Source organism: Lissotriton vulgaris, chromosome 5 (genome assembly GCF_964263255.1).
Source record: "Lissotriton vulgaris chromosome 5, aLisVul1.2, whole genome shotgun sequence".
Classification (NCBI taxonomy): Eukaryota; Metazoa; Chordata; class Amphibia; order Caudata; family Salamandridae; genus Lissotriton; species Lissotriton vulgaris.
In genome coordinates, this window is record NC_141693.1 from 345,384,459 (window position 1) to 345,402,805 (window position 18,347).

At 47.5% G+C, this 18,347-nt stretch overlaps 1 protein-coding gene across 2 annotated transcripts in view; it reads right to left on the reverse strand.

The window, feature by feature from the left end:
• The window catches only part of PLEKHG5 (pleckstrin homology and RhoGEF domain containing G5), a 575,902-nt gene that overhangs the window by 474,611 nt on the left and 82,944 nt on the right, over positions 1–18,347 (reverse strand). Inside the window, exon 1 of one of the 2 annotated variants that reach the window (XM_086921584.1) lies at positions 11,607–12,416. The exons of the other annotated variant lie outside the window; for it this stretch is intronic. The gene's annotated coding sequence lies outside the window, so the exon portion shown is untranslated. Of the gene's footprint in view, positions 1–11,606; positions 12,417–18,347 lie in introns of those variants that run through there. 2 annotated transcript variants of the gene reach the window in all.

The following is an 18,347-nucleotide window of genomic DNA, read 5'->3' on the forward strand; positions in this document are numbered from 1 at the left end:
ATTCATAGTTGAAGCCTCCCCTGTTGTTCTAGTTCTGGCTAATGTTCCACCATTAGAAGCTGGCACTGAGGAATCCTCATCCTCCCTGTCTAATAAAGCCCTACAGTGGCTTACAACGAATATGAGATTAGCTCCAGGGGGTGGGCGGCAGCTGGCCCAGGAAATTAAAACAGCCAAAAGGGTCTCATGGCTGGGCAATCGCCCTAAAAAATTCAAGGGGGATTGTGTAGCAGTAAGTTTTACTCACACAGGGGTGTTACCCAACATCCTAACCAACTTACTCCCACCACAACGCAGGCAGGGCTCTGTTGTACCGTTGACACTTAAATTCTTTTACGGTGAACAACAGAACGTCACATACCCTAAAACACCGGCCTTTGCTTGGGATTCTAACCCTGATATACATCATAGATGGGGTTTTGAACACACTCGTAACACTGTGAATCATTCAATACCCCAAGGGTTTCAGAATCCTTTTGCTCAACCCCTTTTACTGTCCAACCGCTTTGCACCCCTTTCATCTTTAGACCATAATGATTGACTGCAGTCAGAACATCTTGTAAAGTCTAGGGCTAATGCGCCTGTCTTTAGTATTCTTACCTGGAATATTGCCGGCATTAAGTCAAAGGCAGATAATGTAACCTGGTTAAACTTTATATCTAAGTATGACATTATCGCCTTTCAGGAAACTTGGGACACTAACAACACCTTTTCTCTTGATGGCTTTAGCTACTTTAGTATTCCTGCCGTGGCTAGCTCAGCAGGAAGGGCTAAGGGGGGTCTGATTAGCCTGTTTAAACTTCACATTAAGGGCTGCCTCAAGTTACTAGTCTCAGGTTCAGAACATTGCCTTATTGTTGAATTGTCTCGTGCTGAGTCTCCTAATATTTTGTTTATTAATTTTTATAACTCCAATGCTGCCGATTGCACGTCATATAGTCTCGGGAGATTGGATAATTTCCTGTCAGTCTATAGTGAGGATGTTAATGTATTCGAAATTATCTTTTTAGGGGATTTTAACATACATCCTTGTTTACTATCATGTGTTTGTGATGACGTAGACTCCCCCCCGAACAGTGCAATGGTTCATCTGGCGCACAACAAGCAGGGGGACTGTCTAGAGAATTTTCTTGCGAGATGGAACCTATATGAATCAAGTTGTGGGGAGGGGGAGGTTAGGGCCCCTACCTTTAAGGGCTCAGACAATGGCTCTATCATTGATTACATTTTTATCTCTGCATGTTTTTTATCTAATGTTTTTATGTACAGAACTGTGATATCTGTCTTTAGTGACCACAACCCAGTTTCTCTCGACCTAGGAGAGGGTGAATTATTAGGACGCATCCATGGTTCAACTTTTATAGATGGACCACTTACAGTTATTGACCAAAGACGTAGGCTTAAATGGGATAGTATAACCCCAGAACCTTTTATTCAGGAAGTTTTGTTAGAGGCTGAGGAAGAGGTTGGGGTTTGCCTATCGAGTGATGCTAAGGATGGGGATGTCATTCTCGCATTTACTAACATATGCTGTAAGATAAATGCTAGGCTCTCTGTGATCAGTAAGATTAAGACAAAACCTCCTAAAAGATGGTTTGATCACAGTTGTTCCCTAGCACATTCTGTGCTGCTTAACGCTCTTAAATCCGACCCAAAGGATTGCGACCTTATTAGGAATAGCAGGGCCTTATACAAAAAAGCCATTTCAGCCAGAAAGAAAGAACTTAAAGATGAGGCTTGGGCGCAACTTACAGACCCAGCCATAATAAAAAATAGTGGGGAGTTCTGGAGAATTGTTAATCAACCCCTTCTTACAGGCGAGGATAACTCCCCCCTGGAAACAAATATCCCAGATCAGGACTGGATTCAACACTTTAGAGACATATACTCAGGCCAGTTTTTAGCCGAGAACAGTGCTTATGAAGAGTCAACTACTATATTGGGTAACCACTTGCACTTTGAAGTTGAGGAAATTTTAGTCGCCATTAATCGCACTTTGAGAAAAAAGGCACCGGGACCGGATGGTGTTCCGGCTGATGCCTTTAGATGCTTCCCCAACTTCTGGTCAAGACTGCTTTGCAGAGTTTTTAACGCCTTAAATCGTGATAATATTCCTGAGTCTTGGAAAAGCTCAACCATTATCCCGGTTTTTAAAAAAGGCAATAGGCAGGACCCTGCATGCTATAGGCCCATTTCATTGATAGACTCCTCTGTTAAGATTCTAGGGAGAGTGCTATTAGTGAAACTGAATGAATGGGCCACTGAGAATAACATCTTGAGCAACGTACAATATGGGTTTAGACCCAAGAGAAGCACCCTGGACCAGTGCCTCAATCTTCACTTACTGATTGAAAAATACACCAGAGCCAAGGATGGGTCCATGTACCTAGGGTTCATGGACCTCTCCTCTGCATTCGATATGGTCAATAGATCCAAGCTCTGGGGTAAACTGGTCGAGATGGGTCTGGACAGATCAATAGTCAACTTACTGTCCGACCTTCATTCTGGCCTGTCTGCTAAAGTTAGAGTCTCCACTGATGGAAGATGTACTGAAGTGTTTGCTTCTGAAAGGGGAGTCCGTCAGGGATGCATCTTGGCACCTTTATTGTTCACGTTGTATGTGAATGCCTTAGAGCCCGCCCTAAGCAAGGTTACAAGCGACATTCCACGTGCAGGGGAACAGGGTATACCAGTTCTCCTGTACGCGGATGACGCGGTGCTACTGGCTCGAACAGGAGTGGGGCTACAACGGCTGTTGGATGCTTTCGAATCCTTCATGGGTTCTTTAGACCTGAAAATTAATGCAAAAAAATCCCAGGTCATGCTTATGGGGCGGGCCTCAAGGAAATCCCTCCATAAAACTTTTTTCTGTGGAAGGGAAAATCTAGTTCGGGTTACTTCTTTCCCCTACCTGGGGATCACCTTTGACGAGAAAGGTAGCTGGGGCCCTCATGTAAAAACTAGAGTAGCTACACTGGCCAGAACTTCCGCTGCCCTACATGGCTTTTCAAAAAGACTGGGGGGCAGGCCTTTTGAAGCTATTAGTAAAATATACAAAGCCAAATGTATCTCTGTAGCTTCATACGGGAGCTCCCTTTGGGGGTATAAAAGAGTCGATCCCATCCAGACCGCGGAAAACAGATTCTTTAGATCAGTTTTGGGCGTCCCGCAGTCAACCCCATCTTATACTGTCCATCAGGAGCTAGGAGAAGGCTTCATTAGCGATTTGGTTAGAATAGCCCCACTAATCGCATGGCTCAAGATGTGGCTCAATCCTGAAATTCCCCTTAACCACTCGATAATAAGGGACTGTCTGACCTTAGACAATGTACAAAGGATTGGATGGTTAAAGTACATCAAGGACAGTTTTTGTAGGCTGGGGAGGCCTGAATTATATACAGCCACTGACTCCATAACATCCAATGACGTTGCCCTCACTAAGGCTGCTATGAAGGAGCTTCTTTACCTGGAGAGAGAGGAAGTCGAGCTAAAGAAACCCTGTGTCAGGGCCAGCCTCTTGTTGGCTATACCTAGTGGTCCTGCCAACTATCTCAATGTGGTGACTAATCCTTATCATAGGTTCATTTTAACCCGTTTTAGACTTAACTTGATTCATTTTAACTTGGGTTTTTATTCCGAGTGGAGTACCCCTGAAAAGGCCCCGCCCTGTCCTTGTGATCTTTTTTCAGAACAGAGCACAATGCACTTTATAATGTTCTGTAGCTATTATAATGATGCCCGGAGGTTGTTTCTCGTTCCTATACTTAAGGAAGCGGGATTTATTCTGGTCCGACCTGCCCTTATTTACCTACAAATGTTGCAAACCCCCAGGATCATGTTTTTTGTGGCGAATTTCCTGGTAAGAGCAATAAGAAGCAGGAATACCAGACTTAAGAGCACAGATTTGTTTATTAATTAGTCTGGCTGTTGGCAACCTCAGGTTAACGGATATTAGATCACAGTGTGTCAGGGCTTGTAGTTACCTTAGTAGAATATTCAAGCAGGGATCATCCCTTGGAAATATTGCACTTTATTATGCACTTTAGTATTAATGCACTTTTTTACTATGTAACCATAAAGTTGTAACAATTTGTAATATGGTACATTGATTTTTACCATGTTCTTTTTAAATGTTTTAACTGTTTTTAACCGTTTTTACTCATGCTATTTGTTGTCTGTGTTTTTATGCCATTGTCTTTGTATGATATTAAGTTATCGCAATAAAGAACTTTGACTGACTGACACGACAGAGTGAAAGAAGATCCTGAAAAGAAACACAAACACACACAGGGACTGAGATGCATACAGACAGCGATGCACACGTGCACAATGAGACATGCACACATTGTCAAGGAGATATACACGCACACACAAAGGGAGTCACACACAGGGAAACATACACAGTGGTCAGAGATCCATAGATGAAAAGTGAGCCATGCGTGGGGGGTGCGTTCACAGGAAAGAAGGGGGTGGGGGAGGGTTTTGAAGATAGTCTGAGGAACACAAACAGGGAGGCTTACATGTAAACGAATATGAAGCAAATACACAAGTAGTTGAGCTGATAGGAGGGGAGAGGCAGGGGCAATACTCAAGAACCTGGGTTGTTTCAGGGCCCTGCACACATTTCTGAGAAGGGACTCATATGGAACACAGGCTAGGTTGGCCTGGGAAGACATTGGTCCCAGAGATTTGAGCTGGATTCTAATGCCCTTTGAATCAACCAATCCATCAGTATTTGTAGAGCACAACTCATCACTCATGAGTATATCCAGGGGCTGGGCTGCTGCTCTTAGTCGCAGACCCTGGTCTTGAATTTCTTCCTGAAGTCCGCCAGCAAAGTTGATGTTTGGAGTTGGAGAGGGACGGCATTCCAAGGCTTGGGGGCGAGGTGGGAGATGGTGTGTCCTCCGCTGTTGCTACAGTGGATGCGCAGGGTCTGTGCCAGGGCGAGGAAGGCGGTGCAAAGGTTTCTGGATGGTTGGTGGAAGTTCAGGCAGTGGTTCATGTATGCTGGTCCTTGATCATGGAGGGCTTTGTGGGCGTGTGTTAGTAGTTTGTATTGGCATCTTTTCTGGACGGGGAGCCTGTGGAGGTTCTCCGGGTGCTGGGTGATGTGGGTCCATTTGGGAAGGTTGAGGATCAGTCAGACCGCTGCATTCTGTATGGTCTGGAGCCTTCTAACAAGTTTGATCAGGGTTCCTGCATACAAACGTGTCTTCCGAGAGGAACACAGATGATTATCATTCCTTGTCCACAAATGTGTTTAAATTCACTGAATAAAATGATTGCCATTTCAAATGCTGACAAATCAATCAAATTCTGCCTTTTCATGGGGGAAGGCTGCAGGGAAGCTCAATAGTAAACAAGAAGCACAAACATGGGACACCTGCGAGCCAAGTTCTTTCAAAAACTACAATAAAAGCAGCAGAACCTCCTTCCCTTCAGCCCTGACAATTGTCCTTTTAATGAAAAGACAATGAATCCCCACGAGTTGGCACACAAGATTTCTCAATGTGGGCAGTTGGGGCAGATCGCTACCTTTCGCTTTGAAAAAGTTGTTGCTCAAGTAGAAAATCTACTCCAGCGGCAGAAAGACGCAGTACCCTCTGTCGTGCCGCATGATGCCGTTAGCGCTGATTTTACAGCGTGCAATAAGCTCCCAGCACTAAAAGTCAGAACCGCTCATGGAATCTCACCGAGTTTTTATGTAACTCTGCAGAATTCCGGGGAGTGAAACTCTGTGAGTTCCACCAAGCCCCGGTTCACACACCACTCGCTCATTAATGCAAATCAGTATTCTAGACTAAGGTTCCAAAAGGCACAGAGACGAAGCTAGCAGACCAACATTGGCGAGGTTTAGAATTGCATTATAAATTTGTGTCTTACTACTGTTTAATATTGTTGCCATTTACACAGCACCCAATCTGCCATTGGTCTGCGACCGCATCACCATCAACAATCTGGGGTTTGCGCTGTACCCATTGTACGAGGTGCCCATCGTAGCCCGTCCTTGGGCTCAGTGGATGAAGATGCACCTTCAGTAATGCAGATGGGTATGCCATTCTATTAGGAAAATACCAATGTGCCACCACCAGTGACTGCCATTTGGCCACTGTCTAGTATAGTATACTAACCCTCTACATGTTTTCTGACAACACTTTGCATTCTTGAACTTATAGCTTTGTGTTTCCCATTCCTTGTATGAGCCTAGAAATCCCAGCATCCAAAGTTCTGATGACTTAAAACCCTGGACTTTCTGAAGGTGTCATGCAAAAACTGCAATGGATGAACTATGAAACTGATATTTTAGCAGCTTTGTAAATGCTGTTCATCCGATTTGGATTATCTGATATGAACCGTTAACTATGTATAACCTGCAGGGCTGACATTTCCACCAGCCAACCCTTGGGACAGTCTTATACACAGTGCCCCAGATCACAGCTGGTGTTTGCACCCACATTTTTGCACCTCTTGAGCACTGTGGTATTACAAAAGGGGGCAACAGACATTAGCACATTCCTTTCTGTAGTATGGATCACACCACATCTAATACGAAGGGCGAGGCTAGATGAGCCCGCCTTTAGGGCCCGGCCCCCCGGCCCACGCCGTGCCGCCATTGGCTAATGTATCCGGCCGGCTGCCCTATGGGCGGCCGGCCAGGGAAGTGCTTCCGGGTTGGGGAGGGGTGACGCACGTACGGTGGGGGCGTGGGGGCAGAGGCCATGACCTATTTAGGTCAAGATCACGCAGAACTCGGCCTCTTTCCACGCCAACACCGGACCTGCCTGCACCTGACCCGACCCATGCCCCTCGCTTTAGAGAATTTTTCTTAAATCTCCTGCCCACCCGTCCCCTTAAGGCAGTAGTTTAGAGGGGTGCGTTGCGGAAAAGAGACATTCAACCACTGATAGACTTACAAAATGGACGGGAGTCCGCCTTGCGCACTCCCTATGCCAGCACTGAGGGGAGAGAAGATAAGCTCTCCGCAGGGGGATGGAGACCACTGGCTGGGGAGGCTAGGGCGACAGGTACGAGCCTCCTAGGCAGCCTGGTGGACGAGAGGTGGGGCCCTGGAAATGGCGGACAAGGACCCGAGGGCTGGGGCCCATCGCTCAGGGGCGCAGGTGGGTTGCACCTTGCGTGGGCATCTCAACCTGGGGGGATGCGAACCAGAGGGCCCCTTGGTGCTGGGGGAATGATGAGGAAGTTATGAGCGAATACAATTTGAATAATGCATAAAAACTAGTTGACAAGATGATTGAATAATAAATGATATGTTGCTCATAATTTGATAATTTTAATAATAATCATATGTCATGTTTATGTATTTGTTATTAAACATGGCCTTTTTACACCCACCACTTTTCTCAAAGTTTGATTGCTTGGTGGGTAAGCGGGCGTGGAGCATGCTGGGGGATCCGGGTCCTAATGTGCGCTGGTGTCTTTCCAAAAAGTTGTACCTTAATTTGCATGAGTCCTGGCCTCATGCAAACGAGCTAAACATTTGCACCCGTGCCCTGTTACGAACGCAGTAGCAGAGAGAAAGAGACTCTATACCACACTGAGTGGCAGTGTGCCCCCTGACAGTCCCAGGGTCCCCGGGTATTCCACTGCAGGTGAGTGAGGTCATTCACTGCACCCAGCTGCAAGGGGATCTCTGGCCTTCTCTGAAACACTGGTAGGGTTGCTGCCTGCAGTGAAGGTTGCCTGCTGCTTTAAACAGGCTGTCCGCCTTTCACTAATGTGCTGTTCCTAGTACAAGCACCGGTTAGCTTTGGTACTGGGACAGTCCATTTGCTGTGATAGGGAGCACTATCCAGGTATGCGGCCTGTGCACAGACTTAAGGCTGTGCCTTGGTGCTCAGTGGGACAGTGCATCCTATCTGCGATGGGTCTGAGCCAGTCGACAAATGCAATTAAAACTGTTCCTTTACACAGTAGCCTCATCTTAACAGAATGCCCATAGCATCTATCCCCAGCGAGATGCAATTAGCATTTGCAATCCTATTTTCCCTTGAATTCTAGAAGTTGCAGCCCTACGAATGAAATGGATGAGCCAAATGCTCAAGCATCAGAATGTAACAAAGTGGTTGTTACTACCTGGACTACCCTTGCGTACCACTGCATAAACTAGCACTAGCAAATCCAACCGGTCTTACTTTGGCCAGGAACCATATATTTTTTTCTAACATATGCAACAGGCATTAAAAGTGTAAAAGTGATGAGGAAAAGGTCTGCATAAAGGGTTCAACCCTGCACAGACAGGACTACACGGGAAGCCATAAGAACACCATCAGCTGTTTATCGTGAAACCAAGCAATGACTGTGAAAACTTAGTGTAATATCCAAAAATTCAGGAGGCAGCTTATTCTTGCAGTCATATTTCTGATCAGACTGCTGCCAGCATTCCCGCTTCTTGCCAAGTTATTCTTTCATGCAAAGTACAACGCCCATTCACTTCCATGTGCCATGCATAACCTATGCTGTCCAAGAGATAACACCAAGGCCATCAAGTTCATGGGAAGATAGCCTCAGTTTGGCACATAAGTGCTCTGATAACTGTGTAGGCGCCATTATCTCTAAGTCTAAGGTGGCTGCTGAATTCTGTACATCCGCGTTACGCTGAGCCTCTAGTAAATGAAACATTTTCCACTGCTGCAAACCCAAACAACTGAACTGCTAATATTTTCTCAAAATACATATGTGTATCATCAAGTACTTGCACAAAATCAAAAAGCTATCTATTTATTAGATGCGTCTATATAGTGCCACAGCAGAGAAGAACATAGCAACCAAAAGGTATCTATATGGTATGATAAAATATACAACTGTACTGGTGTGCTGAAGGCACAACTCCAAAAGAAGCTTAGCAGTATTTTATTATATTTAAATGTACGCAACGACATGTATGAATTGGTATTTTTACAGGGTAGACATTGCTGGAAGCAATGTGGCGAGATACACTAAGAGACAAATAGAGATAAAGTTCATCCAATGAGGATTTAGATATTTGAATTATACTATTTCATTATACTTCACAAATGTATCACTACACTGCACTAAATTTCACATATTTCCAACTTTAGACACAGTGACATAAAGGACCTGATGTATAAAGTGATGTGCGGGTCACCAACCCTAGAATAGCGGGTTTGTGACCACTGAGTCACTTTTTCTGATGTACTTACCCCATTTTGCGATTCAGAAAACTTTTATAGAATTCCAAATTGCGGTTAAAAGCCCATACCAAATCGCAATTTGGAAGGGAATGTTCCTTTCAAATTGCAAATCAGTAAGGTATGCATCAACGGTTTGCGACCATAATTCTATTGGCTAACTATTAATCTGATACTGACTCTTTGGGAATGGAATGACAGCTTTGGGGGGCGGGGAGGAGGGCACTAATACAGGGGCTTGTTCTCACTGAAGTTTTCCAAAACTGAAAACTGTTTTTTTGTTTAATGCAGTCTGGGTGTCTTTAAGGAACCCAGGCTTCTCTATTTTCTAAAAGAAAAAAAAAGGCTTCCACTTCCTGCTTTGAAAAGCATTCACAGGGATGGTGGTGTGCTGTCCCTTGAAGGCCACCATTTTGTGATTGTAGCCAAAATAAGGGGTCTCAAACTTCAACCTGCCTAATGAATATTAATTAGCAAGGTTGTTCTGTGACACCCCCCCCCCACCTCCCCCCACGATTCTGTAACTTGTAAAGCGACCTATTTGTGCATAGGTTGGTTCAAAAAGCAGATTATATTTTTTGCAAAAAGTTAGTGTGAAATATGTTTCCCTATTTTGCAAATGTAACCTTTGTATGTCAAGCTCCAGGTTATTTGCTCACAATGTCAGTCAGGTGTTGAAAATGGGACTGGAACGTATGGGGCTGGTTCACTAAAGCATTTATGAGTATGGTGAGCAGTATTAAAGGAGTACCCTTTTAAGCACTTTTACATGTCTTGTGAATCAGCCCTGAAATAAATCTCTGTTAGTAAAAGTGAAAAGAGGGCACAGTCCTTTCTATTTTAACTGCTCAGGTAGTCTGATGTTTAGAGGTCGATTCGGGATATGAGAGTACAGAAGTGCTCCTTAACTCACTCCATAATCTCTTTGAGAAGGTCTCCAAGCTCTACCACAACACCACCCGGGTAGACTAGAGAGAGCGAGGGGGCAGAGAGACGTCCTTTGGGCAAGGAGAGTGGATGGATACCAGTCAAGAAATGCATCAATAAAAATCAAATTTGTTTTCTCGAACAAATATTTGCGAACTCAAAAGCTTCCTAAGGGAGGAAATGTGTGAGCTGCTACAAATTTCCAGAAGGGTAGGAAGAGGGTGGGATTGAGGGTGATAATTTGAAAGAGGCTTCACCAAAACTACGATCAGTAGCAGAATATCTTTCATTTAACAATTCAACATTGCAAAATTATTCAAGCGGTACCTTCAGAATGGAAACATTAATATGTTCCAGTGGGTGACCACCATCTGTTGAATTTCAAAGACCTTTAATTTGGGGGAGCGACCTCACTCCAGCGCCAAGAGACTGTTTATTGAGGTTGGAGCGCTTCTTTACGGTTTCCACTGACTCAGTCAAGCACTACAGAGCTCCCTGATTTTAGGACAAGAAGCTCGCATACATCCCTCCCCCTTACAAACAAACAACCAGCTTTACCACAGGTTAAAGGCGCACATTTAAGCTGCCAGCAGACATATTTCATAGGAAATAAGCCACATCTCACTAGAATTCACTCAAACCAATGCAATATAAACGTGGCCGTCCGCCGGACCCTACTCAAAGATGTTTAATGATCACAGACACAAGTCATCTTGTTTAGGGTTCAACTTCATGATGAAGGTGGCATTCTTAAATATTAACTAAGCTGGGTGTGGGGCGAGGACCACAAATGTGGCAGCCAACGGGAGAGGTGCGAGTACTGAGATTGCAAATGACTCCGTATCAAGGAGTACACAATGCATTGTCATGTAGCAGTCTGGTTCATTATGGGGGTTGTGGTTCTCGTCCACAATTGAATCAACCAGGCAAACCTAAAGGGGTACTTACACAGGCAATTGTAAATAGAAGTCTAGGACTAGTGGCGTCTCGTACCTGTACCATAAATAACAAATTAAACAAAAATAAATCGTGGGAGTAGGAAATGTGTAAATTAAAGAACATGTTATAATGTACACTAAAGGACATACATTGCCTAACCCCAAAGTCGAAAACAGCATCACATCCGTGCAGACAAGTGGCGGAGTGCAAGGGTAAACTTTCTGGGATTAAAACCAATAGATCAGGTGAAACTAGTAAACTTGTAAAGAACTAGCTACCCCCTGACAAGAGAAACCCACCCCCCAAGCCCCAACAGACAATCGCAACTAAGCTTCTAAAGCTGCACGCAATGCAGTGCCTAGATATCGATGTAAAGGTTTCTAGGCACTCTCAGTGCGATGGTTTCAGGTGAAAGTAGCCTTTATCAGAGACACTGACCTGTCAGGAATTCTCCTCATTCACAGACAGGACAGTCCTCCTCTGGACCACAAGGGATCCATCCGCCGTGCGTCAATATGGCCGAGACGCGCTCGCGCTCAGTCGCGCCCGGGTGCATGCACTCACCTCTCTGGACGGGATGCAGTCGGCGGCGAGCGGCTGCTCCACTCTCCTTCCTCAGGAAGACACCAGTGCTGTCCGCGCGCCCCAGCGCCCAGAGACGCGTCTGCTGACTCATTCATCCGCGCGGAGCGCGTCCTGCCTGCCCGCCGCGCGCTGACACCGCACTGACGAGGCAGGTGGGGCACGGCGCTGCCTCGCGGTTGAGCGAGGCGCGCGGCAGCAGCCTCCTCGCGGCGGAGCTCGCTCCGACCGCAGGGCTCGGAGCTCATGCAATCCACTTCACTCTGTCGCCGCTGGCTCTAGCTCGCTTCAGTGCTGCAGGGCGCCCGGAGAGGCCAGTGCACTCTCTGCGCAGTCACTCAGCTCTAGACACTCGGAGAGACCAGCTGCGTTAGCTGTTCAAAAGTCTCTGAACTCTGCTACTCCTCTTGCGAGCTCGGTGCTGCACACACTTTCCTTCCTCTGCTCTCTGTGCTCCCAGGCTCAGTGCTGCTTGTTCTGTTCCTGTGCACTCTGCTCTTGCACCTCGCTGCTCGAAGTCCGTGAATGCCAGTGGCTCGGCGCTACAGTGTTCCTTCAAGTCACGGTCCTCTGCTCTCATTGCACACGTGTGCAAAAGCACCCCTCGTCGGCTGAGCCCCTTCCTCTGCCGGTGTACGGCTCCAAGGCTGCCTCTGCTGCCTGCCTTTGTGCCGGTTTACAGCGCCGAAGCTTACTCTACCAGCCTCTGTGTCGGCGTGCAGCGCCAAGGCTGCCTCTGTGCGACGTGCAGCGCCGAGGCTCACTCTGCCGGTGTGCAGCGCCGTGGGCTCCCTCTGCGCCGGTGTGCAGCACCGAGGCTGCCTCGACCTCTGTATAGCGCCAATGCCCCGTGCCCGGACGCTGCTCCTCCTCCCACCCCTTGCCCTGTCATCACACGCGCAAGTCTGGAACCTAAGCCCCGGGCTCTTCCAAGATGCGGCTCCTCCCTGCGGACGGGATCACTGACACCTGCCCGCGCATCAGGTTTCCGGCCACAGGGTGTGTGCAGGCAAGGGCTGCCTGTGAGGACAACAATGAGCACTTTTTGTTTTAATTCATATTTTTTTATCAACCTTTAAAATCGATATTGTACCGGGGTTCGCAATTTGTTTTTCTCATTTTTACCCCATAGTTTTTGGTGCCACTGAACAGTAGCTCCCACGTGGTTACCACCAGTACATTTCTGATGGTATTCTGTGGTGGTGGAACGCGTGAGGGGTAATATGGGTACAGCGGATATTCCACATTATCACCCACTTGTAAACTAGGTTTCAATGCAACTCAGTTACACATCCTGTGTAGGCTGAGTTAGGCCTGCTTGGACTTGGATCTATGACCTGCAAGCTGCACACGCTGTAAGCTTCGAACTCACTGCTATAACAAGAAATTGCAATAATGGCTATTTATAAGGATGCACAGAAAAAAATGCAATTGCCTGAATAATATTGATTATTATTATTATTGACTGATTCAATGGCACTCAATATATCAACATCAGAAGGAACAATGGTGAGTTTGACCCTACAGGGTATAAACTTGTGACCTGCAAGTGACTGATCAGGCTGATATGTCAGTGGACTCCAGGTAGGAGCTTCCCCCAGGACCTAAAGCAGATTGGGGCTACTGGCCGGAGTCAGTGGTTGATTCTGTCTCAGGCAGTGCTTAACTTGCACTGGTGGTTTTCGGTGCTGGGCACGGCAGCCAAATGTTAACACCAGTGATAGTCTGCCACAAGGTGGCGCTGCCGGCTAATTAGGAGTGGACTCCAACAGTTAATTATCGTTCATTGTAGATTAATAATGGGGGTTACTGCTGCCCAATCCATTCTTATAGCTTTGGAGGCCTGAAATAATCCTAATTATCACACGTGTGGGTATGTAAAGCTTAGTACTTGTGTTGTTACTATTATTGGCAGCATGGCAGGGCAATGTGTGGTAGAAACTGCAGTGACCTCCTGACGAGAACCCTGGTGCTTATTGTTTTTCCAAATTAAGCACTGGGCTCTCAGGTCCCTGAATGCTGCAAGTTGCCAAGTGAGCCTGTGGCCTTCGTTTCCTTGACACCATCCACAGTGGTAGCTGGAGTCGAGTCGTTTAGGCTTACTCTAGAAAATTCACAGGGATTTTAGGTCCAGTTACAAAATAACACAATATTTATTGCAGGTGTTCAGTATGAATGTCCATTCAGAGGTACTTCTGTTGATGAATGTACTTCTTTAAAACAGGCTTAAACTGTCTTGAGGAGAGGCCCATTTTTGGATGCAATAATGACCACATTCAGTGGCAGCCGGCATGGCTCGTGAGGAGGTGGGGGGAAGGCTCGGGGTCTCAGACTCTCCTTAAAAACGCAGTTAAAGTGAAGTTATATTTAAGAAATAATAAGCATGCATTTAACAAAAAAAACTTACTTTTGCGCCGGTCCTGTGTCTTCGCTCCTGTTCTTCTCCGTCTCAGACGGAAGCACAGCCAGGCTCCCCTGACCAATCACAACGCTGCAATGCAGCATTGTGATTGGTTTTGAGCATTTTTGTTCGACCCTTAACCGCATCGCTGCGGCAGCTTTTCCTGCTGTGTGCGGGAAATTTTAAAAAGCAGCTTTACTTTACCTGACGAGCTCAGCTCGTCATCCGCACACGACCACCGTGGCTGATGACGAGCTGAGCTCGTCATCAGCAGCGAAGGGGTTAAGGGGGCCTAGGCTTGTTCTCCACGCAGGCTGTAATGCAACCTACATGAAGACCGGGGAAAGTGCGCTTGATTGGTTTAGACGGCCCGAGAGGGACGACCAAACAGTAATTGCCCCCTTAGGAGTGGGCACCACTCTTCACAGCGCGCAAAGCAGCACGAAGCATAAAATGATAATAACTTAAAGTTATTATAATTTTATGCTTCTTATTCACACTGCTTATACGCAATGGGGCAACCACTAACCACATCTGATTAAATCCAACACCGATGCTTATCGAAAGCTTTGCCTATAAAATGCATATAGCATGCAAATCGTGGTGCTTACTGCTTCAAAATCTGCATATCTCTGTATTTTCCTGACCCTTTTCTCCTTTTAAATTCCAACAGGTTTAACTTACCAGAATTAATTAAAAGGGGATGTATTTTTTTATCGCACCTGTATATGTACTTGATACAATAAACACAAAACTCATACATATGACCATCCGATGGTATCGAACGCCATAGTGGCATCCAATGAGACCACCACTGTGTCTTCATGGATCGTCCAATGCCGTCAGTTCTTAAAGGTGTCAGGGGTGTAAAGTGTTATCAAGATGATTTACTGATATTTGGTGGTTCACAGGATGAACATGATGTTATAGTGAGAATGGTGTTAAAGAGGTTGCTTAATGCTGGACTAACACAAAAGAAATAGAAATAAAAAAAATGTTGTGCATGAGGTTAATTATTTGGGCCATCTTATCACAGGAATAGGTGTTGCTCTAAAGAAGGAATTGGTAGATACCATTGTTAAATTAACCACTCCAGAATCACAGGAGGAAGTTGTTTCTTTCCTAGGTATGGTAGAATACTATGGGAAGTTTATAACAAACTTGGCAAGTAAATCTATCAATTTAAGATTTCTGCTAGTCAAAAACAAAGAGTACAAACGGACTCAGGAATGTCAGCAAGAATTTGATGGTTTGAAATTCAATGCCCATTAGATTCCCCATGTTAGACTAATGTTCTGATTTGTACCTTTGCCTCAAATTGTAAAGCGCTCTGATATCCTTCAGGATCAAGTTTGCGCTACATAAAACTTTATAAATAAATAAATACATCTGATAAGTACAGTAACATGGTGTCCCACACACATTGGAAATGATCAGACCACTTTTAATGAGGGCCTTAGAGTGGATCTTATTGATCACACCGATGAATACCAAAAGTGCCTGTCCCTCGTGACAGCTGAGGTACAGTTCTGAGGTTCTTTCCTGAGTCAGTCAGGTGCCACTCAGCCTCAGTCTAGAAATTGGCTTTACCAAAGGCTACTACTGTTTACTCCTTTTAGGTCCATTCAATTGCTGGCTGCAGTAGAAGCAGATGCTTGCCCAGTCTGGTTTAGCTTTGTTTCAAAGCAGCACAGTGGGCATAGGCTCTCAGGAAAAAATTGCAATTAGGGCCTCTGAATAGGAAAGTCTGAAAGGGTGGACAGTATAAGAAGTGTCACAGGCTGGGCTCCCTGAACTGAGTAATTACAGATAGAGGGTATGAAGCGCGATACATAACAGCGAGCTCAGGGACCTTGCAATCTGCCCTCGAGGTACACAGTCCTAGTCGAGGTAAACAGAAAGTACAGGTGACTGAAGCATATGGGCAGGCATTATTGATTCCCCGCCCCTATGCTCCGATTTGTATGCACACCACAGACCATCCACCCCCGTGATCTCCCCCAACCCCCATGGGTCTCCAGGGTCCGCGGCAGACTGGTTCTTCCAGACTCCGAAGTGCTTAATGCACTTCCACATCCCCTTGCCGGGCAGACCAATGCCTGTGCGCATTGTAGGCTGGTGCCGGTGGCATCACTTGCCGCCGTCACCAGCCCCTTCCCTTCCGGCGGGGACCAGCACCTGCCATAGGTGCTTCCGAAGCCAGGGGGCGCCCTTGCATTCTTGATTCAAAGTAGATGTGAGCAAGAAATCTAAGATTTAACTAAGTAGAAGGCATGGGCTACGCTAATGTAACGTGTAACACATTAACCATAGCTCCAGTAAAGTATAAATCCTCAGCCAAGGGTTGCGTATATGCAACAATTTTAATATTAACACACACATATTTGTGTGTGCCATATGTGTGTGTGTGTATATATATATATATATATATATAGAGAGAGAGATATATAGATATATAACATATATAAACAGCTCAAACAGAATCAAAAACACACATGTTAGACAGGACCTGGAGGGTCGGCCGAGGACAAGGGGAGAGGTCTCCGGGGAGAGCCGTCTCCAGCGATCGTACAGACAAGTAACTTCCCCCCCACAGATGGACACCACACAAAGATAAGGTTTAACGTTCTTTATAAGCAATCTTGAAGTACGGTAGAATGGTACAAGGAGGTCAGGACTCAGGGGTCCCCTCGATTCTAGTCTCTTGGATGGGAAAAGGGGGTAGCGGGACAGTCTTGTTACCAATCTGGCAGTTGCGATGAGATGGTGGGTAGCTCACAATCCTCGAGCTCGGCGTTCTAGGAAGACGGGCCGCGGCAGCGCCAGCAGGTCCCGAGATGATCGAAGGTAGCAACGGTCCGCGGCAGCGCCAGCAGGTCCCGACGAAGATGGTAGTTACAACGGGCCGCGGCAGCGCCAGCAGGTCCCGGCGAGGATGAAGGTTGCAGAGGGCCGCGGCAGCGCCAGCAGGCAGGACGATAGTTCACAAGGCAGGGCTGCGGCAGCGCCAGCAGTCCGTCAAGGATGAGTTCTTCTAGGTGTCTCTCGACTCCAGGATACAACTGCCTTCCTGCTCTGGGGCTGCCCCAGTTATAGGTCTGGCGCCCTTTGATGTCCGGGCCCTCGCACTTGGAGGTCGGGAGGTCCGGGATGAGGGAGTCCAGACACCCAGCAGGGGGGTGGAGCCAGCGCCCGGGGAGGCTGGGGGCGATCGGCACCTGGCGGGGGAGAGCCATCGACACTTCTTTCTCCCATTGACCTGCCAAGTGGTCCGTTCACCTCCTGGGTGGATGGTGGTGCCGGGCTGTCGGGGCCTGGCCAGGCCCAGGGTTGGGGTCGAGCTGAGGCCACGCGGCCTCGTGGTGCAGTGTCCAAGATGGCGGCTGGGCAGGGCAATGGTGCTGCCGGTGGCCCTGGCCAGCGATACGGAGATGTCCGGGAGCAGGCGTCCCGCAGGGGATGGTTTGTGGGTTGCTTCGGTGGGTCGTACCTGGCGAGCCGGTGTCCGGGCTCTGTCCGGCGGGGAGGGAGCGAGCCCTTCATGTGGCCTGTCCAACATGCGTCCCCCCCAGCTGAAGGCGGGGAGAGTCACCCATCCTCTTGGGGACTTTCCTCGTCGAGGCGGAAAAAGCGTGACAGGCCATCCGCGTTGGCGTGATCCTGGCCAGGGCGGTGCTCCACAGTGAAGTCCATCCCCTGCAGGGAGATGGACCATCGCAACAGCTTGGGATTCTCCCCCCGCATCTGCATTAGCCATTGCAGGGGGCGATGATCTGTTTGCACCCGAAAGTGGGTGCCGAAGAGGTAGGGCCGGAGCTTCTTGAGGGCCCATACCACTGCGAAGGCCTCCCTCTCGATGGTGCTCCAGCGCTGTTCCCGGGCCAGTAGGCGTCTGCTGATGAAGGCCACTGGTTGGTCGACTCCCTCGGGGTTCAGCTGGGAGAGGACAGCCCCAATGCCGTGGTCGGAGGCATCAGTCTGGACGATGAACTCCCGGCGGTAGTCGGGAGCCTGGAGCACAGGGGCGGTGCACATGGCGGCCTTCAGCTTCTCGAAGGCCGCTTGACAGTCGGGAGTCCAGTCGACTCTTTTTCGTTGGTTCTTGGACGTAAGTGCCGTGAGGGGCCCCACAATGCTGCCATAGTCCTTCACAAACCGCCGGTAGTATCCGGTGAGCCCCAAGAAGGCTCGGACCTCGGTTTGGGTGACGGGTGGCTGCCAGGACTGGATGGCAGCAATCTTGAGCTGGAGGGGGCCACCAGACCGCTCCCCACTTGGTGTCCGAGGTAGGTCACGGACCCCTGGCCAATCTGGCATTTGCT